This window comes from Synchiropus splendidus, chromosome 10 (assembly GCF_027744825.2).
Source record: "Synchiropus splendidus isolate RoL2022-P1 chromosome 10, RoL_Sspl_1.0, whole genome shotgun sequence".
Classification (NCBI taxonomy): domain Eukaryota; kingdom Metazoa; phylum Chordata; class Actinopteri; order Syngnathiformes; family Callionymidae; genus Synchiropus; species Synchiropus splendidus.
In genome coordinates this window covers 1,347,642-1,369,782 of record NC_071343.1, presented here as the reverse complement: position 1 = coordinate 1,369,782, position 22,141 = coordinate 1,347,642, and positions in this window count along the sequence as shown.

Below are 22,141 nucleotides of genomic sequence, written 5' to 3'. Positions count from 1 at the left end.
GGACGTAGACAGCTGTGGGGGCCGGACCAGGTGGACGAGCAGGAGGAAGACTCGGTGGACTAGGAGGCCCAAAGAGCCCTGGAGAACTCATGAGCGGATCACGGATGAAGACAACGCAAATGGACTCACGAATCACCACGTCGTGTCCACTCGTGTCTCTGATGAAGCTCGGCGCTGCACCTTTAACCTGCAGCTGCTCCACCATCTGGACTGGAGGTCTCAGCAGACCATGGAACACCTCCAGGACCTTTCCCTGGATGGACTGCTGGAGTGGTTCCTGGTCGTTCGGGAGCAAAGCTCAGCTGTTTGGGGTTTGGCCAGTCCGAGTGTGTGGGGGGGGAGAGGGGAGAATCCTTTGGGGGGGGCTGAGCTCGGCCGCGTCCTTCTCACCGTCTCCTTCATGGACAGTTCTATTATATCAGCTCCTCTCCGGCTTCACCGCCATCATCCCCCCTCCCTCCGTGTCCACGTCCTGTCACAGCCCACGGATTCTTCAGCTCTGGAGTGTGAGGGCTCCAAACAAAGGCATCTCCAGCCTCCCGCTGAGCCACGCTGCCGCTCGTCCAAGTCTCCACAGACGAGAGGGACGGGGACGCGCAGCAGCCAGTCAAGTCTCCCACAAAAACTCGGTCCAGTCCTCACCACTCCCGGGGCCTGTTTCACGCCCCTGCTGGAGGCTGGCGCTCCTGAAGTCTCTGTGTAAAGACTCCAGTTCATAAACCTTCAGTCACCCACAGCACGACGAGGCCTCCAGGGACGTCCTGCTCCAGGGGCTGGTGTTCCTCAGGGCTCAGTGTTTGGTCAAATGTAATGCTCCGTTTTGGAGCCATTCCCTTCAGGATCGGTCGGCTGATGCCCTCTACACTGCTGTGTCTCGTGACCCCTTTTCAGCTGTTTGGGATCAACCTATTAAAAGTGGAAAACCTGGGACATATTTCTCAGTTCTCAGTGTAATGTCATTCACAGACTGACTTTATGAAGGTGGCTGCTGTTTCCTCTTCTGTCTTCTGTGTAGACAAGTGTCCCGCTCCTCCATCCAGGAGGTCCTCAGAGAAGGTCCACCCGTCTCATCTGCTCTGGTTTCTTGTCTCACTTTCAACTGATCTCTGAAGCTCTGAACTCCACTAGCTCTCAGATCTGAGGGTGACTGAGAGAAGGTCGATCACTTTGACAGACTGTTGAGTCCACGTTGCTTCCTCCTTATGGATCTTCAGTGTCATGGATTCATTTACCCACAGACTGAATATGTGTTTAGCTTGAGTGGGCGTGGCAGTCAGGCGAGTGACAGACATGATGATCATCTCAGACCCGAGTCCCAGGTCCAGGTGGCAGTGCAGAACCTTCTGATGGATTCCAGATTTTCTGAAACATTCATCAGAACCAGTTTGGGTCACCGTGGTGTCCAACGCGGCTCATCCAGAACAGGAGCAGTGAAACTCCTCAGGAGCGGTGAAGTGTTCATGAAGTGTTGTCATGTCTGTTTCCCTTCATTTCGGGCCGGAGCTACCATGTGTGGAACCGAACCAGCTGCTCCTTTCTCTGGCTCTGGCTCACCAACGGCCATCTTTGCAGCCACAAAGAGAAATGTCCTGAAGTGGTGTGAGAAGAGCTTCCCTTCGATCCCGACCGGACCTGACACGGAGGGCCCAGCGGGTCCGGTTCCCCGCCGCCTCCTGGGCCCAGCATGTTGCCAGGCATCCTGCATTCCAGCGACCTTGGTTCCCTCTATTGTCTGGACGGCTCTTTTGTAGTGGGCCAGAATACTTGACATTCACGTCGTCATGGAGACGGCTGCATCAGCGGCAGCGCAGACGCGTCTCCTCGTGTGAAGGTATTTGGTTCTGTGCGGATCAGAGGTCCAACGGGCCGTGAACCAGCCACTTTCACGGGTCGTCCCGAAGAGCCGGCTGTGGAATTCCTGCTGATTGGCCTCCATCAGGGCTGCACTTTGAAGTGGCGTGGACGGAGCCTGGGTCCCCCTGGTCCCCCTGGTCCCCCTCTTCCTGCGGGACGACGTGGCTCGCAACCCCAACAATTTGATGTGAGTTTCAGGTCAGCAGAGCCAGGCGCCCGCCCCAGATTGCTACCACATGCTCCACCTCGGCTCGGACCGTGTGGAGCGATGGAGCGCGTTGTCTTGATGAAAAACAAGCAGTGGTCACCCCTGCGCCCCCGTCCTCCATTAGCAGGAGGGATGGAGCCGTCATGCAGCGGGAGGCGGGGAAGCCTGACCCTGCCCTGGGCACCGGCGTGTTTCTGCTTAGACTCACATGAAAGACCCGCTCAGGCCGCAGAGATGCTCCTAATGGAGACCAGAACTCAGAGTCCCGGGCTGGAGCTGGACAATGCCTCCGCTTCAGAAGAAGAGGAGAGGAAACAGCACGGCTCAGAGGACGGAGGACGGCTTCACGCTGACAACACTCGATGAACACTCAGAGAGTGCGGACCTCCGACCTCTGGCCACTAACACTGCCGATCCTTCAGACCGTGGTCTTCCTCTGCTTCATCAGCAACGCTCCCTTCTGCCGTGTTTGTGGGCCGGGAGCACGTGCGGCGCTTCTGTCTGGGGCTGATAACCTGCTTATCATGTCTGGCTCTGCTGACGCTGGGAACTGCAGTGAGAGGTTTGATCAGGCTTCCTGCCCACCTGCACCTCGTCACGTCTGCCGCAGGAAGTGAGGAGGAGGAGGAGGACTGGCAGGCCTTTGATCCGGGTCAGGTGGTCAGAGGACAAACGTCGTTTGAGAGAAAGTTGAGGAAGGTTGAACTTAAAATGACAATTATCCTGATGTTTACACTGGTCATGGAAGAGAAGAGGAGCAGCCTGGTGGTGTCTCCAGCTGGAACACAAAGATGGCGAGATTATATAGATGATATGAAAGAGTTCGGTGAGCCAAGTGGACAGCTGAAGATAGCAGACCAGGGCCGTGGAGAGTGTGAGGAAGAGGTGAAGAACCTCCTAGCTCCTGGACTTGATGGAAGCATTTGGAAACAAACTACTTGTGACCTTTTGTCTATACACGACAAAACAGAGCAGATCAGGAACCCCGTGGTTCTAGATCTGCTCTGTTTTCCCCTCGGCCGTCAGACTGGTGAATCTGTGAACGGCCCTTGTTGTTTGTGGTTTATTTATCTATTAGTTCTTTAGAGTCTTGCCTCATGAGAGATGCTAAAACTACTCTTCCTTTTGTAACTTATTCCCTGCTAAAGCAGAGTCCGTTATTGACTGTTGAATAAACAGGTGTTTCATCAGGCGCTGGGCTCCGACCCTGCTCCCCTGAGTTCTTCCCCTGCTAGGAAACAATGGAGCTCGGAAGACGCCGTGAGGTCACATGATTTGCAGCGATAAAGGAGGAATAAACGGCCTGATTTTGGCCGAAGAGAAAAAGCAACACTGACAGGGAAGCACAGAGTGAGCTCAGGACCAGTGGAACCAAAGGAGCAGGTTGCCGGATCAGGTCTCGGATCTGGGGTGCGATAAGGGTCCCTAAACCATGGAGGGATGTCGGGGATGAAGCATAAATCCCTGTTAATCCAGATGTTTTGTTGGATGAATGACCGATGGCCTCAGTCGCATGGAGCCCTGGCCACAACAACAGGACCGAAGTGAGTCGAGCGTCATTCCACATATGCTCCCGGAAGGAGAGGGGCCGCGCTCTGGTCAGTCCCTGGCCGAGGTCAGAGGTCAGCCCCGGGTCCAGGGTGTTTGTGTTTACAGAGAAAACCTCAGCAGAAGAGGAGCGATTATCCAGATCACTCTCCAAGCAAACAAGCCTCTCAGCCATCAGACAGCTGGGGAACAGCATCTCTTAATCCCCGCAGATTACCTTTAATCCCCCTAATGCACCTTCCTGGGCGAAATCAAAGTGGTGACCCCAGTGACCCCAGAGCGGAGCGAGGAAGTTTCTGCTGCCCCGGGGCTTTAGCGTGAGCCGTCCAGCAGCCCGAGGGTGAAAGTCACAAGCTGTGGCTGGTGTCGGCTTCAAACGGTGGCGACACCCGCGGGCGTGACTCGCCGTCAGCGTTCAGAGGTCGGCGTGCAGGTCAGAGGCGGAACCTACTGCAGGGCTGTGGAAACAGACACCCGATCCCCCAGTCAGCGCAAATACAGACTTCAAATGAAGATCCGACACAGCTCTGAATCAGAGGTGACAATAGAATACTGACACCTGCCGCCACGCCGTGTCTCACGCAGCAGCGTTTGCAGCTGAGGGAAAACCTGCCCACCTGATGTACACACCTGCACTCCTCAGTGAGTCAGGCTCAGTTTGTTTGAGGCTCATGACGGTCCAACGATGGAACCCTGAAGTGAAGGACCTGAGCTGAGAGCAATATATGTATGTATAAACGGATGGATGACGCTCTGACTAGCGTCTACTCTCTGTGGACTGTGGTCTGAAACCTGCGCTGCAACCATTCTCTCTCCTCTGCGTGACTCCGCCCCCCAACATTTGGACCAAGCACTAGCCACTTGAAGAGAAACCAGCTCCTCAACATCAGCCAGCTCCGGTAGTTCACTTCAGATGGCAGCTCTTCTAGTTGCTCTTCCTTCCATGGTGTGGATGTAGCGCTGTGTGCACGCTGGTCTGAAGCGGCGCTGCACCGGAGGAAAGGAAGGAAACACGCGGTGGAACAGCGCAGTGAGCGCTTCATCTCATTGCTCTGATGTCACCAGGCTTCATGTCTGGACGGCAATGACATGTCCGGGAATGACATGAATGTATATTCAATTCAGGATGGATTTTTGTTGCGCAGCGTAGATAGGTTTGTGCTGAGGTGGTATCAGCCGGACGCAGCTTAGAGGGATCATTGGCTGAGAGGGCGACTCCTCTGTCTGTCAGTCGGTGAAGGCGCCGCTCCAGTCTGCGACAGTTTTGCCCGGGCAGTAAACCAGTCCATGAAGCAGATCCGGCCGTCATTGTGCTCTGACACATCCTGACTGCATCTGAACCAGGGTGAGACCTCGCCTGGGCGCGCAGACCTTTAACCGGGAGGAGGAGAGTCACGAGAGCGTGTGACTCCAGGCGTCGTAAGACAGGCTCGGGCTGAAACTGCAGAGAGCTTGAGAGAAAAGAAAGAAGGACAAGCGATGGACACGTGTCCAAGTGTTGTTCCCTTTAGAAGCCCTGAGGGCGCCACGGCTGAGCTTGAGAAGCCCAGAGGTGAGGACAGCGGACTGATGGGTGAAGACCTGGGACCTTTGGAGCTTCAAAGCCAGATGAAGGTCCTCAGAGAGGAGATGCTCTGATCTCCACACCAAGGTCTGGTGTTGATCCAGGAGAACCTTGGTGTGGAGATCAGAGGAGCACTCGCTGAGTGATGGTGCATGAAATGGATTTGGCTGTTGAAGCTCATATTTACGAGCTGCTGTCAGACCCTGAAGGCAACACGCTCCAATAGCACGTCCGTGATCAGGTCGGCGTCGACTTACCGACGCGCCTCCTGAGTGTGTGTGTGTCCCGTGTGTGTCCCGTGTGTGAGGCTAAGAGCTCATTTCCAGCCCTGCTGATCACAGGCTCCAGTGATTGTGATGCTGAGGAGCAGGCCGGCTCTGCCCGTGGCACAGCAGAGGGTCTGGACTTGTTTAAGCCTCCAACTTTCATGTTTTCTTCGCTGGTATGGAGCTGATGCAGCTGGCTCTTGTTAAACTAACATGATGTCAAACAGAGGGCCAGCGCGGTGGAAGAGGGGGGCGGCTGCTCCCCCCCCCACCAGCGCCGGGAATCAGGAGGGCAGAAGTCAAAACCCAGTGGAAGCAAATGGATTCTCTTCTCATTTTTAATGTTGAAGTGGTCGAGACGTGAACGTCGTGATCTGATCTGATGGTGACTGTTAGATTGGTCTCTGATGTCAGGGACTGGGGAAGGCAGCCATGTTCAGCTTGCTCTTCAAGGAGAGCAGCAGAACGTTAGGAGTCCAGCTCCCAGATGGTCCAATGAAGAGCGGAAGTTCAGAGATGTATGAGGAGAAGGAGTGGCGAGACAAGAGGTGGACCAGCTGTGCCTGAGATGAAGGAGGGGAGGACGACCAACGGGGTCCATGATGAAGGTGTGACAAGAAGACAGGCGACGGTGGAGGACCTGCTGAGGAGAACTAAAGAGCTTTGAATCTGGTGCCACTAACTGCCACACCACCCCTCCACAGGCTCTTCAGGTCGGGGAGTGAAGCAGCAACGTGTGATTCGACCCAAAGTCCATTTGTCTGCGCTAAGCTTCGCATTAAGTTGTAGGAGTCTGAGGTGACAGTGGGACAGAATAACTCCACGGTTGTTGAGTGACGGCTCCAGAAACACTGGGGGAAGTGACTCACCGATCCGAGCTGTTGCTGTCGGCGACCACTGAGACCCTGCGGCCCGGAACATGTGGAGGACCCTCGAGAGATGTGTGTCCAACACGTCAAGATGGCAGCAGAACATTGGAGCCGTCGTCTCTGTCGCGGGTCACTGCCGTCCATCTGTGAGACCAAGCCACGTAGGTCCTGCTCCCAGGCCTGGGCCGAGTCGCGGCCTGACGCGTCAGGGTGGTGCGGCCAGGCCGGCTGTTTCCCATCAGCTGGGAAACAAGTGCGTCTCTTGAGTTCCTGGCAGCCGCGCAGGAGAGCCGTGCCTCAGTTTAACTCATGAGCCTGTCTGTGCTGCCAGCTTCAGCTCATCTCTGGGCCTGTGGGGTCCTCACATCCAGGGTGGGGCCACGCTCCAGAGACAGTGAAGGATTGTGCGGATCAGATGGAAAACAGCCCTCCTGACGTGAGACTAGCAAGCTTGTGTCACTGGCTGTTCGGAGCCGAGGAATCGGACTCAAATGGATGTTACCGTGGGGCCAGTGGGAAAGGAGTGTTTTGGACTCCTCCCGACGCGTCTGTCACGGCAGGCTTGTCTTCTGCTGCTGCCAGCCGGGCTCCAACATCTCACAGGCTCAAGTGCACATCTCAGGAACCTCAGCTGAAGCTGCCTCGGTTGCTCCGCTCAGGAGTGTGTCCTGGTCAAGATGCATTCCTGTCACATTCCCACTGGAAACAATGGGAGCGGCAGGGAACCAGGGCCAGCGCAGCGGCTCCCGTCTCACTTCAGACCCGGAGTGACAGGACGTTTTTGTTCTGGTTCCTGTGGTCTGTTACCATGGGCAGCATTGGTGTGGGCGGGGCTTCTGACCGCACCCTTCATACCCAGAATGTACTTGGGTATCTAAGTGAAAGAGTCATGGGTGAGTGTGGAACTGTGACTCAGGCTGACTGCACTGGAGCAAGCTACCTCAGCTCACACGTGGTCAGAAGCGTCAGGCCCATACCACCGGGCCCGGGAGCAGTGGCCCTGCAGAAGCTCACTCTGGTGGCTGGTGAATGGATCCCACACCCAGGGCACCAGTCTCCTCAACTCCAGTCCTCAGACCTCAGCTGTTTCTGAACTAGCGTCCTCGCTACGGCCGTGTTTTTGGTCCATAACAGCGGGGCCAGTCCTCCATAGTTTCTGAAGCAGTTGAATCCAAACCGACACGGAGCCCAAGGAGCTGAAGACTCCCAACGCTGGGGTCTCCATCTGCACCTGAGGGACTTGGTTCTTCAGGCCATTTCACGACAGAGAAACAGCACATGTGAAGGTCTGGATCGATCATCTTGATGGATCTTTTCTGTCGTCCTTGGAGGAATGGAGACCTGTGAGGAGAACTGGGACAAACTGCAGGTCGCTGGATGCAGGCAGGATCGCTTTGTCGGTACAAAGTGTAAGAAAATGCCTATATGTTCCACACAACCAAGAGAAGAAACTCAGCAGCTCAGTTGGTAACTGCTCTCCACACCATGGCTCCATGGACGTGGAGGCAGGAGCGTCTCCAGGACGAGGAGGTTCCTCAGTCGGCCCAAACCATGAGGAAACTGATGGGATGCTGGAGCCCGTCCCAGCTCACTCCCTCACAACGAACTCATGAACTTCTTGTAACGTGTCGACGCTGGCGATGCCAAGTCGCCCGGTGCCTCTCCCAGCACGTCAGGATCATGGACGCTCCTCCATCAGCTGCCGAGACGCTGCAGCTGGACCCTCTCCCCGGCGGGGAAAATTCTTGCCCCTGTGAAGCGGGACTTTCTGATTGGAAACAGCAAGTCACTCTTCAAAAATGACAGCTTGACAAGTTACTCTGAGGGAGTAATGACACCCAGCCCTTCCAAGTCTAATAGGCCTAAACTCAACCAGACCTGCGCCAACCTTTCACCCCCCCCTCCACGTGGACCAGGGATGTGTGTGTGTGTGGTATCTGGACTCATGGGCTCGCCCCAGATGTGGTCCACGCTTGTGAAAGCCGTGATGTCGGTGCCGAGGGCGTCGGCTACTCTGTGATGAAACCAAGCGTCTGAGATTCGGCTGTAATGTGTGACGCATTGGCTCCTGAGACTGTCACCACCATCACGACATCCATCCATCCTTCGTCCATCCACCCGTCAACGTCCTCCAGACTCTCCACAAACCTCCACTTCTTCAGGAGGACAACCTGGAGATATCATTTCTTTAGTGTGTCCTGGGTCGGCCCCAGGGCCTCCACCTAGTTGACTGGCAGGTGCTTTCCCTGAGCTTGACCTTCACCCACTTTCGAATAGCTTCACCTATTTCCTTGTTTGCCCTGATAGTAAGGGCGTGGGCCGGAGCGATCCACTCCAGTTACAGGCTTCATGTTGTTTGTACAATGGGCCTCATCCGGTACCGATCCGTTTGTCAGATTCAAAATGGCTGTGGGCCAGATCTGTCTCGGAAAGACCAGGTTAATGTGCGGCCCGTGCTGATCCATGCCACGTCCCACCCAGGTCCGACCCACGTCACATCCACCACTTGCATTAACTTGACACAGTAGTGATGGGAATAAAAGCCCTTGTCTCTCACAGAGAGTCAGCGCCAGTCTGGACCTGGTTAGAGGCAGATGCTGCTGTCACAGCTCGGGATGTTGTGCTGTGGCTGGTGAGTCACTGGCTGTCAGGCTTGGTGAAGGACTCACCTGATCCTCCGCCAGGTCCGGTTCTGGAGCGGGTGCCGTCCTCCTGTGGCCCGCCACCCGCTCCCCTCTTCGTTCCTTCCTCGCTGAGCTCAAGCCTCCGCGTGCTGCGTCACTGAACAAAGAGCCGCGGCCCGCCAGCCAGCGCACGCCTGTCTTCAATCCTCTCATTGTCCACATGGTTGGAATATGGCCCGGCGGCGCCGCGGGCGGAAGAGAAGCTGCTGAGCGCCACTTCTCAGATCTGAGGGCCGTAATTGAATAGATAGGTTTGTGATTGATGTTTGGAGGAAGCGCTCTGCCGATTTAAATATTCATGCTCCTCCAGCCTGCGGGGCGAGACTGGAATCCAACGCTGCGCACTCCGGCTCGGGCCGCGTCTCGTCTGCTTCTCATTACGCCGCCTGGAGCAGCACATGAAAGCGCCTCCACCTGAGCAGTGTCCAAACATCCAGTCGTCACTTCAAACGGTGTGAAGAAGGCCCGGGGGCCAGAGCCGGCCTGCCAAGTCCCTCCATGAGGCCCAGATACCTGGAGTTGGCTCCAATTCAAGAGCCACCAACACTAGCATGCTAGCTGGGACTGTTGCACCGAGAGGGCAGGACTGTCAACAGCTCGTCTGGAAACTTCTGTCAGAAGCGATGTGATGAAAACCAAGTGTCTGAGACGAGTCGCCTGAAATGTGTTGTGACGCAGTGGGTCCTCAGACTGTCACCACCAGAACCTGTCCGTCTGTCCGTCCGTCCGTCCGTCTGTCCGTCTGTCCGTCTGTCCGTCCATCCATCCACTCATCCATCCATCCATCCATCCATCCATCCATCCATCATCCACTCATCCATCCATCCATCCATCCGTCCATCCATCCATCATCCACTCATCCATCCATCCATCCATCCATCCATCCATCCACTCATCCATCCATCCATCCATCAATCCATCCATCCATCCATCCATCCATCCATCCATCATCCACTCATCCATCCATCCATCCATCCATCCATCCATCCACTCATCCATCATCCACTCATCCATCCATCCAGAGCAGGGAAAGCTAGCCTGCTAGCTAGGAGTGTTCCATCAAGAGGGGAGAAGTGTGAACAACTGGCCTGGAAACTTCCAGACACAGATGGGAATTCAGTGGGAGATTTTGGGAAGTGAATGTTGTGTAATGACACTGAGACACCGAAGCGAGCCGCGGATGATGGAAAGGAAAACTCTGATTTCTTCTCTTGGACCGTTCAAGTTTTCCTCGCCGCGACTGAGTTCGACTCCCCACTGGAAGCGTATTGTTCCCGAGGCTTTGGTGTTGAGGAGAGCCGTGAACGTCAGGACCTGGCAACTCGGATTTCAGGTGTTGCCTTTGGCGCCCTGTTTCCACTCCAGTGCGCTTGTGTGCGCTCAAATCCTCGACAATCCCACTTGAAAGGCATCAATCACGGCAGACGGGGAACACAACACCTCGCGCACGTCAGCCTCCTGCGCAGCGGCAATTCTTCCTCCACGGCCCAAACTGGGATTTACAAAAGCAGATTAGCGCCATTGTCGACTAAAGAAAAGACTGAGAGGCAGGGTTGTGTTACGAGGCGCATCCAGGGGCTTTGATCTGAAGTGCTGACTCAGGGAAAACCCGTGAAGTTCACTATAGCTCACCCTGATCTGTGGGCCTAAAGCGGAGCTCTAGTCTGAGTGAGGCGGCTGCCGTTCTGCCGGGTCTGTGAAGGGCCCCCTGCAGGGACCCGCTCGCTGAAGGGCTCCGGCTCTGGAGGGTGAGCACGGCGAGGTGCCACGCGGCTCGCTCTGGCGCCACGTGGCGCTCGGACACACCGCCCAGCTTCAACTGGACGGCAGGTGGGGCAAAACAGCTCGCCAATTTTATCGTCCGATTCCCACCGTACGTTTGCGACGTCCTTTACAACCGAGGTGAGAAAGAGGAAACCACACGTCGCACATTTGTTTCGACCTTTAGTCTTCAGTTTTTAAGCAGATGAGAATTTTGAGTGAGTGAGAGTCAACGTCAAGACAGGACCACTCAGTGGCACAACAAAGGCCAGAGTGTGAAGGGCCCAGGGCGTCCCATCGTGCAACTGACCCACGCTGTGAAGGCTGCTTTACTCAGGTGCGCCCCCTGCAGCAGCTGAGTGGAGGGTTTGTTTCCCGTCACAGCGAAGTGACCTTCAGCTCTCACCGACCAAGAGAGTCTGAGGCTGCTGCTCGGAACCAGGTGAGCTGCTGTGACTCTGAGTCAGGCTGCAGACTGACTCATCACTCCTAGACTTTGGAGTCCAGTTCTCATCTCTGGAGCAGCCACAGATGACCACAGAAGTCTTAATGTGAAGGTGAAGAGTTGAGCTGTCGACACCACTGTTTGACTGGCATGACATGACTCATCCAGCGAGGGCATGACTCCTCTGAGCTGTGGGGCGCAGCGGCTGCAGACCCTCAGCCCTTCACAACATGTTAGAGGATGAAGAACGTCCTTCCAGCCACAGGAGCCTGAGTGGAAGCACACGCCGGACCAGGAGACTCACAGAGCAGCAGACAATGGTGTTTCCCAGGATGCATCAGTGGATCTGTCGAGTTGAGCAGCTGGAGTCTGCACATCCTCCCACAACTTTCCTGTCCTGTTTCACTGGTGTCAGGACGAGGAGTGTTGAGAAGCTTGGCTGAACAGCTCCTGGTCTGGAGTCATCTTGGAACACGACCAGCTCGCTCTCAGGCGACTCACTGTGACAGTGGATGTGCTTCTTTTGGCCTCCTGGTCTTTCGAGTCTCAACCCACCAGCTGGGATGTCTGTGTCCTGGACCGAAGGTCAGTCACGTGACTGGCTGACGTGTTCAGGGGGGCTGGAGGAGAGCGTCGGAGGGCGAACGAGGAAGAACCTCTACTTGGAGGTCGGAGCTCGGATGGGAAGATCAGCCCTGGAGTTGGGCTCCAGTGGAACATTCCCTGAGCTGGACGAAGCCTCGGCGGCAAACTTGTTAGGTATTTGTGACTCTGTCAACCTGTCTTCGTTTCTTGAATCCTGTTCATTCTCTTTGATGCATCTCAGCTGAGTTTATTGGAGGTGGTGGTGTCAGACTGCAGACTCTCCAGTTCCAGAGCAGGTTCAGACGGTGAGTCCCTGGAGCTCGGTGTCCTGGACTGGAGCTGTGAACGTCCCAGATCCAGTGGTGGGTCGGTCAGGCGCCGTCACACCTCACAGGAAGGTCGGCGTGACGGAGCTCCTGAGACGGGACGGGCTCCTCAACCCTGCGTGTCAGCAGTTAGAAGCTCAGCTCCTCACGTGCTGCGAGCCGTGTTTTCCCTCCAGAGAGGAGACTGGAATATGGATGAGCTGTTTAACATTTCTGCTGTTTTAAGACCTTTTGAATTCTTCCCGAAAGAGCCTGCAGAATCCAGATGAGCAGGAGCCACGGCGTCTGCAGCGCAGCACAGAGGCGTCCTGCCGCTCCAAGGCTGGATCCAGGTGGACGCGCGGTGTCAGGTGACCAGGTGGAGGGAAGGGAAGAGGAAGCTGAGCGCTGATCGGAGGTCAGAACAGTCTGCACTTCACTCCGGTCCGCAGCCAGAGAGGGACCTAGCGACGACCTCTGACCCTTGTGTCCTGCATGCTGGACGCTGTCTCCCTCTCTGGCGTCAACACGGCGCAGGAATGCGCTGGCTGGATCCCAGCGTGCAGACGAATGGCCCGCGAGAGTCGGAGCGGGAGCGGCGTGCTTTTGGGGTGAGTCAGCGTATCTGCAGGACGTGCTTTATTGAATCCTTCACTGGAGATATGTGGGGCGCAGGAGGAGCTCTGCAGCAGGCCTCTGTCACTGCACCGCCCCTGTGGTTGTCGCCTGCTGAGCAGAGACGTCTGCTTCCAGCGCCGCCGCGGCGTTGGTGCCGCCCGAGGCCACATTTGCAAGTCAAATGGTCGGAGCCCGAGTCTGACGCTGCGCTAAAGAGACGTCAGGAGGCGAGTCCTGGCAGCTCTCCTCGCCTCGGATCATTCACGGCTGCGTTTGACTGTGCGTGTGCTGAATCATCAAGATGAGCCCCACACGCTGGGATCACAGCCTCCTGACTGGAGCATGAAGGTGTGGAACCCTCCGGTCCAGCTGGGAAACAAGGATGTGACAGCTGTGAAGATGAATACATCCAGCCATGAAAACAAAAAATCATCCACAGAAGAAAGACAACTTTCTAAACACGAAAACGGAAAAAAAAAAGTATCTAATGACCAGAAAAGCCAAAATTGTGGAACAAAAACTGAAATAAAGTGGATCTACTTATTTCCATCGAAATATGTTTGCGTTTATTCATTGGGATATTTGAAAATCCTGATATTGCATATTCTTTCAGACACTTAAGGGTTAACAACAAATTGAATTAAGTAATTTATTTATAAATAAAATCAATTTATTTTAGCAGATCTTAATTTTGTTGGTTGTGGAATTTAAGTTTTTTGTTGTTGTTTTTTTTACTGCTATTATTATTTCTTATTTCTTATTTATTCTATTCTCCTGGTATTCCATAGAAAATCATGTTAAAGGAAAAGTTCCATGACAAAAAGACTATAGAAACTCAAATGTATGAGCTGAGAAAACCTAAAAAAGCTTTACATATAAATAAAAAACAGTATATATATATGTGTGTGTGTGTGCGCTGAGTGTGTCCCAGCTACTCAGGGTGTGAGGAGCTCAAAGTTGCTTTCAACAGCCGCTGGCTCCAGTCTCTTCATGACACCTTGGACCGAGCAGCTGCTCTCATCAGCTCCATGGTTCCCATCAGACGAACGCAGGCTGTGATGAAGCTGGTGCTTCTGGTTTGTGGTGTCGGGGCTCCCTGCGGGTCAGAGGGTCCCAGGCCCGGGGGCGCGCCTCTCCCCTGAGCTTCATCCAACAGAGGAGCCAGTGAGCGTGCGCTCAGCCCGGCTGCTGCTCGCTGCAGGGTCGGGTCTGAAAACTAAACATTTGCCAGAGCTGATCCCGTGTGACGGATCCTATCGGGCTGTGGGAGCAGCGCCAGGCGCATCTCCACCATGTCGTGGAGAAGATAGAGGTAATCAGAGAGCAGGAGGGATGAGCTCATTATTTAGACTCCGGTGAGGGCGAGCCAAGCTCTGATTGGAGAGCTGCTGAGGGACGAGGGCCCCAGCACCGGGGTCATGCGCTGGCCACCTTGCTCAGTCTGCAGGGAGGGAGGGTGACGTGTCAGGTGACCTCCGAGGTTGAGGACCACCCGCCTGGATGATGGTGCGAGCAGGCTCAAGTGTTGGATGAGCAGATGTGTTTGGACTGGAGGCTCATCCTGAGAGGCTCACGCTCTTCCTCACGCCACAGGTTCAGCTAGCTTCCTCAGACGCTCTCAGCCCGGGGGTCACCCAGGAGCAGGTCAAACCCAGGTCCCGGACCTGCCCGCCATCCGTCCAGCCGCTGAGAGGAGCCTCTCACAGCAGGGACTCTGGATATGACTCACTTTCATATTTAGGACGAACTCAAAACACTCTCTGGTTGGAGCCAGACCTTGCTTTGGACCTGGATCTTCTGGTTTGACGCTCTGCACTCATTATGAATTTTCTTTTTCATTGTTCAGTATTTATTTATTTATTTTGAATCTACATCCACAAAATGAGAGTGAATCGATCAACAGCTCATGTTAGGGCTGGTTCTGGGAGTCCGATCCAGCCCAATGATCTTTTGCAACAGTGTGTCATGGCCCTGGTTTGCTGTGTTTTAGTTTGCTTGAGTATTTCATATTTATTTCATATTTGTTTCCTCTTTATCAACAGAGGTGGTGGTGTCCCCACCCGAACATCGTACTCCCCTCCAAGGTACCAGCAAACGTTGGCTCCTGATCTTGATCCGAATCTTGAGTCCCGCCCCCCTGTCTTGTGCTTCGTGTTAGACTTGGACTTTGCTCGGTTCTGTCAAGTGCAGTGTATTCTGGCTTTACCTTGCCTTGGTGGGTTGTTGCTGATCAAGGTCTCAGTCTGGAGGTGATCTGGCCTCCACCTCTGGCTCCTCCACACACGTCACAGCACGTCTCTGCAGTGGCCTTCAACACGCCGCGAAACACCAGTGACCCCCCCAGTCACGTATTTTGCACCGTTGTTTGTCATTCATTGTTTGACATCATTTCAGTTTCCTTATTCGGGCCCTGACCAAAGCACGTTTCCCTCTTATGTATGAAGACTTCATGCTGCTGGATCTTCTGGTTGGACGGTGAGGAGCTTCTGAGGGGCCACGCGCCCGCGTTCCTTATCAAGGGTCGCTTGGTACGAACGCGGAACAAAAGCCTTGTGAGATGGAGGAGGCTGTCAGGCCAAACACTTGTGAGGAGGCCTGAAGTGGCCGCTCCTCCGCAGCTCGGGAAATAATCGTTCCCTGCTGGTGTGTTTACGAGGGCCACGACGGACGACGCAGCGAGGGGGACGCGGACGATCTGAGCCTTGGCCCGTGCCCGGAGTGACATGCCGCTGTCGTCATTTCCAGAAAAGGCTCTCTCTGAATTCACTCGCGCTGAAGACAAAATGAATTCAATAAAGCGGGAGAGGGGCCGACGGAGCCGTGCAGCTGTAGGTGTCCTCCACATGTGCTTCACATCAACTCATAAAAGCTTTGTGAAAAATTAATTTAGCCCAGCGTGATGTATGGAGTCCAGCCTGCTTCCACTGTCCCGCAGCCCAGATGTGGGCGGGGCCTCCGAGGAGCCCACACATGTTTCTGGTGAGAGGACGCACGACAGCATCGCCACGTACAGACAACAAGAACCATCCCAGCCTGTTTACAAGTTTGGGCGGAGGATCATGTGGAGCTTCCCGTAATTCCATGGCAAATCCCGGGATATGTCCAGCCGTTTCACTCTCCTTCATGGCCGCGACCCACTTCTAGCGGATCTGGATTTCCAAACAACAGCAAAGATCCAAGCCTTTATCTCCATGGTGGCTGCAACATTTATGAGTCACGTTACGGCGTGGAAATGAGCCGAGGAACGAGGAGAACAAAAGGAATCTGAAGGACACTTGATCCCGGGGAAAATGAGCTGGCGTCGGCTGAGCGGCTCTGAATTCCTCCGAGAAATACTTGAAGCTACTGCGCACGTTATGAAGAGCGTGTCCGCCTGGTGTTTGAGTCGCCGCAGCCGCCAGGATCTCAGGGCAGACGGAGGAGCTGGTGGACGCTCCTTCAGCCCAGAGTTTCCCAGAGATCAATGCGCTCATGACTGCCAAGCTTTTTCATTACAGTCTGTAAACTGCAAACCTGTCCGTGTTTCACCAGCTGTTCCACATGTTGTGCTGGGAGCCTTGTCGTCCCCATCTGGGACAATCCCCGGCGCAGTCTTTGGAAAAGTTCTGGGGGTGCCAAGAGGAAGCGCTCCTCATGAGTCAGGACCAACCAGTTCCACCCTCACCCTCAGACCTGGTCAGGCCCAGGAACCGCAGCCAGTTCTCTCACTCGTGAACAAGAACCCCAGATGGGAAGGCGTTCTGCTCCACATTCCTGGACCTTCCCAGCAGGAGCTGAAGACGAGATCCTGGCGCCACTGAGAAGAGCCGCGTGTTCCGTCAAGAGGGGTCTGTATCCTAGTGAGGAAAGAGCTGAGCCAGAAGACAAAGATCTCTTTTTCTGCTGGCTCTTCGTTCCTACTCTCATCGTGGTCTGATCCTTAAACCGAAAAATGAAGAAGATTAAAAGAGGAGATCAGAACTCTTAGAAATTGTTGGAAAATTAAATTTAAAAAATCACAGCTAAGACAAATATGTCAAAATAGAAATGTCATTCCGATGCAATCCTGAGGGAACGTTCAAGGTCAAATGGTGCTGGAAACAATAATGTTTTGAATGAATTCAAACTCATTCTGACTTTATTTTCGGTCGCTGCTTTGCAGTGAGAGCATCAGTGAGTTGGTGGTTTAAACCCTCCTGCACCAACATCATCTTGTTGGAGCCGTTCACGTCGCAGGTTGGAAAGCCTCCGCTCAGTTCAGCGAGTTAGTTTGAGCCAGTGGTGTTTTGGTTCACCTGGATCCAGACCGCCACACTTGTATTCACATGAGCCCGGTCTGGAAAAGCAATAAGGGCGGTGCTCTCCTGAGAGAGGAGCTTCCCGAGTCGGGAACGGAAAGCGGGTTATGACCCGGTTCAGTTTCGTATCACCGTGGTTGGGAACTGTTCCTGCTCTGACAGTTATGAGGCCCGTGATGAATGTGGACCGCTGCGCTGTCACTCAGTCCGCCACCCACCACAGACTCACATCTGGACTCCCCCAGACTCACCTCGGTGGCACAACTCTTTCACTTCCGGTTTGCCATGAGAGCGTGCCCCAAGGGGTGATTCCAAGCAGAGCGGGAGGCGGAGGCGCGTTGCGTAACAGACGCGTTGAAGCCACGGACACAGGACGTAGGTCCCTGACTCCCACTGTCCTCTCCATCCCCTCCTCAGACTGGGATTTCACCTCGGGGTCCCAGGCAGCGCCGAACATGTGCGAGTCATTTGTGAGGAATAACAGGATGATGGTGGCTGCAGCTGCTCTGGGATCAGTTGCTGGCGGAGAAGACGCAGCGGGTTGGAGACCACAAACTCACTCTCATTACAAAACTGTTCAAGGTGCAAACACGTCCCATCAGCCGCATGTTTCGCCGCGGCACTCGCTCCATTCTTCTCAAAGTCAGTCAGCTTTTCCTCGCCACTTTAGGGGGGCGACAGACAAGCGTGTTCGTCCAAGCTGAGGGTGTCAACGGCCCTCAGAGGGGGGCCAAAATTGAGACGCTACAGGGAGAGGAGGAGATGAACATGATGAAGGTGGGAGAGGGCGGCTGGCTGGGACAACCCCCTGAAGAGGCCAGGAAAATACCTTTTACCAGGAGAAGAAAGTGGCGAGAACTGTCTTTGCCTTTGAGCAAGCTTTACGGGCCGGCGATGAGAGCTGGAGCACAGACTGCTTCAGTCCACCTCAAGGTTTGGCAGCTGCTCGGGATGAAGCCCAAGACACTTTTGATGGAGCCTCAAACCCTGTGAGCGCCTGGACTCTTTGCCATCTAAAGTAGCATCACGCAGGTGCAAAACCAAGCTCATCTCCTTACACTCTGAAGGCCGAGGTGGTGGGTCAAAAGGGGGCGCTGGGCTCCCCACCTCCCAGGCCCTGCAGAAAGCCATAAGGCGCATTTCTCCGTTTTTCAAAGGACATTTCATTGATCAGTTTTTGTTCCCTTCTCCAAGAGGGACGCTGGGAAACAGCCGCTCAGTCTCAAGGTCTCAGGACCCCCTAGAACCTGTGCCTGAGGAGCAGGTTCTGCAGCGCCCGTGACGGAAACACCACACAAATCCAGTAACTGCTCTTCTCCTGCTTGGATCACCGTGTTCCACCCTCACCCTTAGACCTGCTCAGGTCCAGGAACTGCTGCCAGTTCTCTCACTTGAACTTGAACAAGAAGCCCAGATCGTACTCTCATCATGGTCTGAACCCTAAACCGAAACTATGAAAAGAGGATCTCATTAGCCTCCACTGCCTTGGCAAAGCTCGTCCTGACTTCAGTCTCACAACGTCCCTCAAAGGTGCCGTGTGAGCGGCAGCTCTCCAGCTCTCTGCAGTTCTCTTGAGCAAGTCCTTCCATCAGGTTTAGAGCTTTTTCTTGACTCAACACAACGCTGTCAGATCAGACTGACGATTGTTGGGTTTGATTCTTTGAGCTCATGGGACAGTTTCCGCTAGCATGGAAGCCTCCTTCGTACACGTGGATCAGGATCCGGGTCGCTCTCCACACCTCCCTAACCGCTCGACCTCTGAAGCCCGAGCCTCCACTCGCTGCTCTCTCAGGTGAAGACAGACAAACTGTGAGGCGGCTTCGTCGTAATTTGCTCCGCTACACGTCAAGTTGGCGAGAGGAAGCCGGGGTCCGTCTGCAGATAGTTTATGAGGCAACTGCAGCCTCTCTGAAGCGTGTGGTATTTGAAGAATGGAATCACTGGCTCATGGAGAGTCCTTTTATTGTTACCAGACTGGGAGCAGGAGGATTCTCTGCTGCGGCTTCTGAACTCACAGCGTGTCCCGCGATGGCCCGAGACCCGCCTCCTCTCACCCTGGCTAGCTAGGGAAACCATCAAAGACAGAGGTGAAAGGTGTTTGTGCCGCTCTGGTTCCATGAACCTGGTCCGCCGTGCAAACACCCGTGGGAGCTCGGGAAGTCTCAGGTCCTCAGAGGTCCAGCTTTAAAATCAATCTCATCCTTCCAGTGGTTCGTGCTCAACACCGCAGGCATCAAGTCGTGCGTTTGTTACGACGCCGTACAGAGCCACGCCCCTCAACACTTCACACAGAGCCTTGGACCGACTCCGCCCTCAGGTGGACAGGTGACGCACAAGGCGGCTTCAAGTCATCACAACATGAAGTGTCCTGACCTGAGCCGCCCTCCAAACCACGAGTTCTACTGTCCACATGAGAGTAGGTCTGCAGACATAGCTGCAGTGAGCTGACTTGGCCAGCAGGTGGCAGCAGTCTTGCAGGGCTCCTACAGCTCGAGCGAGGAAGAGCACATCCAGCACGTCCAGATGAAACCATCGGACCAAAATCCAACCAATCCTGAGGGTTTCATCTGAACAGGTCCGTTGGTCTTTGACTTATTTCCTAGACAAGTGAACGTCACCTGACCCCACCACATCCTGATTCGCGGAGCTGTTGATGGCCTGTTAGAAACCCAGGTCTCGTCTAGGAAACGGCTGGAAGCGAATGTCCCGAGCCTTCGTCCCCTTCCTCGTCATCAACCAAAGACAGCATTTCTGCTGGTGAGCAGAGAATCCCAAGTATGTCTGGATGACTTCCTGCTGAGAACATGACATGAGCGGAGCGTCTAAACTGGCGGCTCCAACAGCACGATGACAAGGGCGCCACTGAATAGTGTCGCCGACGCGGCGCGGCTTTGATGACGAAACTACGCGCGCACGCACGTGGTCACTCCAGTCCGCAGGGTCCGGGGCGTGAGAGCGTGCGGGGGGAGGGGCATCAGTGAGGGAGGAGCAGACTCCAACCAGGGTCAGAACACACACTTCTTCAGTTTCACACACTCACATGAGACCAGCAGGGAAATATTCGGGAAATGTCTAACAGCGTGTGGTTGACGGGTCATAAACTTTTGAGGTCATTACAGAGCGTATTTTTCCTGAAGATTCATTGGAGCGGAGATTTCAGAGCAATGAAAGCAGAATGATGTCTTCAAAGTCTAATTACGACGGTTTTTATTCAACAGTTACAGAGGAGGGATGGAGGCGTGTGCACCGACACGCAGCGGAGTCGCTCTGACGCTCGCATCCTGGGCTCTGCACTCGCCATGTGTCAAACGCCGGGCCCGGGGGCCGAATCTGGCCTCTGAAGTTGCTCTACACGGCATCACATCCAGGCTAACGTTCCTCAGACCTCTGACACATCTATCACCGCAACATAGGCTCCGCCCATTTCTCCTCCGTTGGTTCACCAAACCAAGTGAGGTGATCAGCGCCGATGCAAGAGGTTGCAGAAACCTTGGAGCTGTCATTTCCAAAACGTCGTCTCCAATACTGGACATGCAGGAAACAAAACACAGCACGGCAGCCAATGACACGCCGTCTTTACACGTGACGTCATGGAGTGTTGTCCAAATTCTGAGGGACGTCAGTCACTTCACTTGGACATCGGAGGGAGCTTCATAGTGGAGAGCGCTCAGAACCAGGTGCTAGTGTTCGGCGGAGACACGGGACACAGCCAATGTTTAATATTTGGAATATGGCCGTCCACGCGGATCAGTGGCGGCGACTTCAGAAGCCTGTCCTGAAGAACCTGTCGGAACCGTGGGAGAACCATATGACAGAAGCACATGGACTGCTGCAGGTAAAGAGAGCCATCAGCGTCTTGGATCCTTGCTCCTGGTGTGATGAAGCACAGACATGCTCCAAGCTGAAACTGGCCTGTGAGAATGAGGAGATCAGATTCTGTTCACTCCTGTTTGGCCCCATGATGGAGCGTCTCAGTTCCTTCATTTCCTCCTGTAGAGCCGATGTGTGTAGAGGGCTGGGAGTGCAGGTGTCGTCCTCACAGGTGGGAGGAAGATTTAAGGTGCCGCGGTTTCCCCACAAGCCTGAGTCTCCTCGGGTTCCACCAGTGGATCTGTGAGGCATCAGCGCTGTAGAAATGGAGGAGGTGCGGGGGATGGATGTCAGGGTGTTTATGGTTGATATAACAGTTGATATAGATGCTGTTTTCACCGGGACTTTACTCTGGCTCCGCCGTCACCAGCCACGCCGCATATCTGCGAGATGGATGGGAGCAGAAGACGGACTCCGACATCTGCTGGGCCCGGCTCATCTCAGACGGTTGGAGCTGGCGCTGGACCGCAGACCCAAATAAAGCCGTGAACTGTTTCTAACACTGCGCAGTGACTTGTGCTGGACCGTCGTCCAAGAATACCACATAAAACCAAATCGCTCATGTGAAGCTCAGCCGTCCCCGCGGCTCTGCGCCGGGGCTTCAGGGCTCTTAAAGGGGATTGGGAGCCCCCTTAAGAGGCTCGGCGGCCCCGGGGTTAAGGTAACAGCTAATTGCTGATATCGGCGGTGACTCACCGATCAGGCATGTGCGCAGATTTATGGCTGGACAGTGGCCTGCAAAGGTGCTGGACTCGGTGAAATACGGGGGAGAACATCTGGAGAGTCCATCAGCTCCAAATCACAGCGCGCTGCGGTGAGATAGCGAGGGCTGATGCAACTGTGGAGCCGACGGCGAGGACACACGCCCGAACCCCGATCAATCCTGGCAGCGGCAGGTGAGCTAACAAGGCCTCAAATGAGCCTCTTCCGCGTCGTCTAATGCCTCCCAGATGCGCGGCGCTGCGCGTCCTTGGGCCGGAGTTTTGGAACAAGCGGAAAGACCTCGCTGGAATAAGACGTCCGCTCCGAATCTGCGTGACACGGCCAGTGTTGCCCGAGTCATTCCAGTCAGGGATGATTGGCTAAGGAGCATGGCCTGAACACGCTGCCCCTGCCTCCACTCATCTCTGGCCCACAATAGGAGCGGCGGGATGAAACACAACACCCTCACTCCTCCATGCAACAATGGCTAGTGCAAAGTCTGCTTTTCATTTCAGTCGCTCGCTGTGTGTCCGCCTCCTCCCGCGGAGATGTCTCATTAACACGGCGCCCTGCGGCTTGGGCTCT